Raw genomic sequence first — 6,000 nt, forward strand, 5'->3', positions numbered from 1 at the left:
AAAGTTATGGTAAAATGGCTTAAGGACAACAAAGTCAAGGTATTGGAGTGGCCATCACAAAGCCCTGACCTAAATTCTACAGAAAATTTGTGGGCAGAACTGAAAAAGTGTGTGCGAACAAGGAGGTCTTCAAACCTGACTCAGTTACACCAGCTCTGTCAGGAGGAATGGGCCAAAATTCACCCAACTTATTGTGGGAAGCTTATGGAAGGCTACCTGACTTGTTTGTCCCAAGTTAAACTATTTAAAGGCAATGCTCTTAAATACTAATTGAGTGTATGTAAACTTCTGACTCACTGGAAATGTGATGAAAGAAATAAAAGCTGAAATAAATCATTCTCGCTACTATTATTCTGACATTTCACATTCTTCAAATGAAGTGGTGATCCTAACTGACCTAAGACAGGGAATTTTTACTAGGATTAAATGTCAGGAATTGTGAAAAACTGAGTTTAAATGTATTTGGCTAAGGTGTATGTAAACTTCCGACTTCAAATGTATATCCTGTCCTTGTCTTACTAGTGTATCTAAGTAACGTGGGTTCCTGTGATCATCCTCACTCATCTGTCTCTAAAAAGTGAAAAGTGTCCTTCAATGTACAGTAAATAATGGTGTAATAGTAATAATGCTTCTATAAAGGTTAAATGGCTCCACCAGTAGCTAAAGTACCTATTCAGGGTGCAATTTATTTATATTGAGGCTTTTGAGGCTTTGTTTAGATGTGTAAATCATGTCTAGACATTTGATTTAGACTGGCAGATTAATGGATCAGTTTCACCCTGTTCTTTGCCTATGGCAGTCTACTAAAGAATAAAAATTCAAAAGGCACTCGCACATCTGAGCAATATTTTTTGCAGGTGCATAGTAACAGTTGAACAAGATGAAAGAAAAAGGAAACTGCACACTGCTCTTGATAGTATCACTGATCTTTAATAAGCTTACGTATCGGCCTCACAGCCTTTGTCAGAGCTTTTGTGAGTTTTTTAAAATTAGCACCCTTATGTAGACATAGACCCACCCACATCCGTTCCACACATGGAAAGGGGTTGGAGGCAAAGGAAAAACAAGTAAGAGCTACCAAATATAACAATATGCATTTCATAAATATTTGAATAAAGTGTGTAAATAAGACGTATTAAACACGTCTGTAAAACCACAATGAGGACATAGACCTACCGAACAAGTTTCTCATGAATCATTGGGTACATCGTATGAAAAACATCAGTAATCTGAAATAGGGGCATAATTCATGTACAAATTCACAACATAACATACATAGGCATTTCATCATTAAGACCTTTAGGAAATAATGTCTGGAGGGTGAAAATCCCAAAACATTCTCTTTTACTCAGAGTATTATTAATATCACCTCCCCTGTCTGATATCTTAACTTTCTCTATGTCAAAAAACTAAAGGTAGAAATGTCATGCTTTAGGTCATTAAAATGTACTGCGACTGGATAAGATCTTAATGATGATATTCCTATATATGTTATGTTATGTGAATTTGAACATGAATTATGCCCCTATTTAAGATTCCTCTGATGTTTTTCGTACGATGTACCCAATGATTCATGAGAAACTTGTTCGGTAGGTCTATGTCCTCATTGTGGTTTTACAGACGTGTTTAATACGTCTTATTTACACACTTTATTCAAATATTTATGAAATGCATATTGTTATATTTGGTAGCTCTTACTTGTTTTTCCTTTGCCTCCAACCCCTTTCCATGTGTGGAACGGATGTGGGTGGGTCTATGTCTACATAAGGGTGCTAATTTTTTTTGAAACACAAAAGCTCTGACGAAGGCCGTCAGGCCGATACGTAAGCTTATTTAAGATCAGTGATACTATCAAGAGCAGTGTGCAGTTTCCTTTTTCTTTCATCTAGTAAAGAATGCCTCTCTCTCTCTCAATTCAAATGGGCTTTATTGACATGGGAAGTGGTGTAAAGTACTAAAGTAAAAATTCTTTAAAGTACTACTTAAGTAGTTTTTTGCGGTATCTGTACTTTAGTATTTATATTTTTGATTACTTTTACTCTACTACATTCCTTATAAAAATGATGTACTTTTTACTCCTTACATTTTCCATGACACCCAAAAGTACTTGATACATTTTGATTGCTTAGCAGGACAGAAAATGGTCCAATTCCCTCACTTATCAATAGAACATCCCTGGTCATCCCTACTGCCTCAGATCTGGTGGACTCACTAAACACAAATGCTTTGTTTTTAAATGATGAGTGTTGGAGTGTGACCTTGGCTATCAGTAAATTTAAAACAGAAAGAAAATGGTGCAGTCTGGTTTGCTTAATATAAGGCATTTTGAATCATTCTTACTTTACTTTTGATACTTAAGTATATTTTAGCAACTACATTTACTGTTGATACTTAAGTATATTTAAAACCAAATACTTTTAGACTTTTACTCAAGTAGTATTTTACTGGGTGGCTTTCACTTTACTTGAGTCATTTTCTATTAAGCTATCTTTACTTTTACTCAAGTATTATAATTGAGTACTTTTTCCACCACTGGACATGGGTACCTGTTTACATTGCCAAAGCAAGTTAAATAAACAATAGACAAAATCAGAAGACACAAAACATCAACAATAAACTATTAGAATTTAACAATAAATACTGAACTGAAGAATGATTTAAAACGGTAAAGTCATTTCAATTGTTATGTACAGTGTGTACAGTGTACAGTGTTTTAGCAAGGTGCAAATAGCAGGGGAAGATAAAAAGATAAATATTGGTGGTATTTACAATGCTGTTTCTGCTCCACTGGCTTCCCTTTTGTCATGGCAACAGGCCACAAATCTTGCTGCTGTGATTACACACTGCGGTATTTCTCCTAACATATATGGGAGTTTATCAATGTTTGATTTGTTTTCAAACTCTTTGTGGGTCTGTGTGATCTGTGGGAAATATGTATCTCTAATGTGGTAATACATTTGGAAGGAGGAAGTACAGCTCAGTTTCCAGCTCATTTTGTGGGCAGTGGCACATAGGCAGACCTGGCCGTTGAGAGAAGACAGGCTATGTTCCTTTTGATGGTGTAAAAGGTCTTGCCTTGTCTCTTTAGATTGTTCACAGCCTTGTGAAAATGACCTGTGGTGTTGATGTTTATGCAGAGGTAGGTATAGTTCTTTGTGTGCTCAAGGGCAACAGTGTCTAGAAATAATTTCTATTTGTTGTCCTGGTTACTGGACCTTTTTTGGAACACCATTATTTTTATCTTACTGAGATTCACTGTCAGGGTCCAAGTCTGACAGAATCTGTGCAGAAGATCTAGGTGCTGCTGTAGGCCCTCCTTGGTTGGGGAAAGAAGCACCAGATCATCTGCAAACAGTAGACATTTGATTTCCAAGTCCAGTAGGGTGAGGCTGGGTGCTGCAGACTGTTCCAGTGTCCTTGCCAATTAATTGATATATACACTGAGTGTACAAAACATTAAGGACACCTGCTCATTCCATTACATGGACTGACCAGATGAATCCAGGTGAAAGCTATCATCCCTTATTGATGTCACTTGTTAAATCCACTTCAAATCAGTGTTGATGAAGGGGAGGAGACAGGTTATAGAAGGATTTTAAAGCCTTGAGAGACAGTTGAGACATGGATTGTTTATGTGTGCAATTCAAAGGGTGAATGGGAAAGATAAAGATTTAAGTGCCTTTGAATGCGTATGGTAGTAGGTGTCGGTCAGGTTTGTGCACTGGTTTGTGTCAAAAACTGCAATGCTGCTGGGTTTTTCACACTGAACAGTTTCCTGTATGTGTCAAGAATGGTCCAACATCCAAAGGACATCCAGCCAACTTGACACAACTGTGGGAAGCATTGAAGTCAAAATAAATAAAAACTAGGCAAGTCAGATAAGAACAAATTCTTACTTACAATGACAGCCTACTTGTAAAGCCTCCCCTGCTAAACCCTCCCCTAACCCAGACGACGCTGGGCCAATTGTGCGCCGCCATATGGGACTCATGATCATGGCTGGTTGTGATACAGCCTGGGATTGAACCCAGGTCTGTAGTGATGCCTCTAGCACTGCAATGTAGTGTCTTAGACTGCTGCGCTACCTGGGAGTTCCAACATCCCTGTGGAATGCTTTCGACACCTTGTAGAGTCCATGCCCCAACAAATTGAGGCTTTTCTGAAGGGGGTTGGGAGGTGAAACGCAATATTAGGAAGGTGTTCTTAATGTTTTGTACACTCAGTGTATTTTGAAGAGGGTGGGGCACCATACAGCCCTGAGAAAAATGTGTGTTTGTTGCCAATTTTAAGTGCACATGTGTTGTTTGTGTACATTGATTTTATAATGGCATATTTTTTTGCCCAACACTGCTTGCCATCAGTTTGTATAGCAGACCCTCATGCCAAATTGAGTCAAAAGCTTTTTTGAAATACACAAAGAATGAGAATACTTTGCATTTGTTTGTTTGTCAATAAGGGTTTGCAGTGTGTACACGTGGTCTGTCGTACGGTATTTTGGTAAGAAGCCAATTCAACATTTTCTCCGGACATTGTTTTCACTGAGGAACGTGAAAAGAAATGGATACAATCGCTCTCATTTTCTCTCTCTCTCTCTCTCTCTCTCTCTCTCTCTCTCTCTCTTTCAGTGACACAAACATGCTGTCATTATTTCCCTGTCATTCTGATCCAATACCAATGTGTGGCTCATTTAGCTTGGCAGCCATTTCGGCTGGCCAGATCAGCAACAGTCCCACCCACTGTAGCTCAATAAAACACTTTCTTTCCTTAACTTTCTGCTCAATATTACATTTTTCAATGTCACCACCAAAGAAGGTGTGATGTGCTCCCTTATGTAGGGAATCTTTGGTGTGTAGTTAAGAGAGATTTTTAACTCAGTTATAGCCTGATATGCTTTATTTCAATCTTCCAAACAATGAGCTGCACAGAATGAGAGTCAGGAACCAGTGATCAGGAACCAGATGCATCCTTTGTGAAGGTGGACTATATTGTGGAAGTTAGTTGAAACTGATCAATCAAGTGTCCAAAATAAGTCATAATGAACCTGTCCATGATCAGAATTATATTAATCTGTGACATTTTAGGTCAGAGTAACCATCCTATAAAGTTGTGCCCAAGGCTATGCAAATAATGCGCATCAGTAGCATGTTGTGATTTGTGAATTCCAAACAGGCAGTAACAAAGTGGTACAAAAGTTACATTTTATTTCATGGTTATTAGTTATTAAATACCAAATGTTTTGGGGGGACATTTGGCCTAATGAGCCCAATAACCCCCTGATGAAATTAAATGAGTCTATAATCTAAAGGGTAATGCAGTAATTTAATATGATCTATATGAGCTCACTTCTCTTTATGCACTGCCTTTCCAACCCAGGAAAGTTTACTTGAAAGGGTTTTAGGTAAGAGATTCCTATGCCACCCCTCTCACCCCTGCTGTCCCCTGCCCATCCCACTGCCCAATGTGGTCTCAAGACTTTTCGTTTTTTTCTGTACGCAAATCTGAGACACACCATCTGGTATGCTGCTTTAAGAGAGCACGCCACTTTGTACAGCGCAGCAGTCTGCTTTAGGTAATGGGCGAAAGTTTGCTGCAATGTGTGTGAGAGAAAAAGCTGGCACCAATTTACCCCTGTATAACATAGGACTATAATGTTTGACATAGCATCACATTTGAATCAGGTTTCAAAGGACTTTTGTTTTTTGCATTATATGTTATGCTTCATATCGTAAGTATTAATTTGTGAACATCCATCATCCATTTCATATGATATGTTAGGAATTGCAATTCGTACCATATGTTACAAATTTGCTAAATGTTTAATATTTTATGAATTTGCAAAACGTATGCTATATTACGAATTCCAATTTGTCGTTCCTAACGTTAGCTTGGTGGCTAGGGGTTAAGGTTAGGAGTTAGGTTAAAGTTAGGGGAGGGGTTAGCTAAAAGGGTTAGGGGAAGGGTTAGCTAAAAGGGGTAAGGTTAGGGCTAACATGCTAAGTA

Source organism: Oncorhynchus tshawytscha, linkage group LG06 (assembly GCF_018296145.1).
Source record: "Oncorhynchus tshawytscha isolate Ot180627B linkage group LG06, Otsh_v2.0, whole genome shotgun sequence".
NCBI classification, from domain to species: Eukaryota; Metazoa; Chordata; class Actinopteri; order Salmoniformes; family Salmonidae; genus Oncorhynchus; species Oncorhynchus tshawytscha.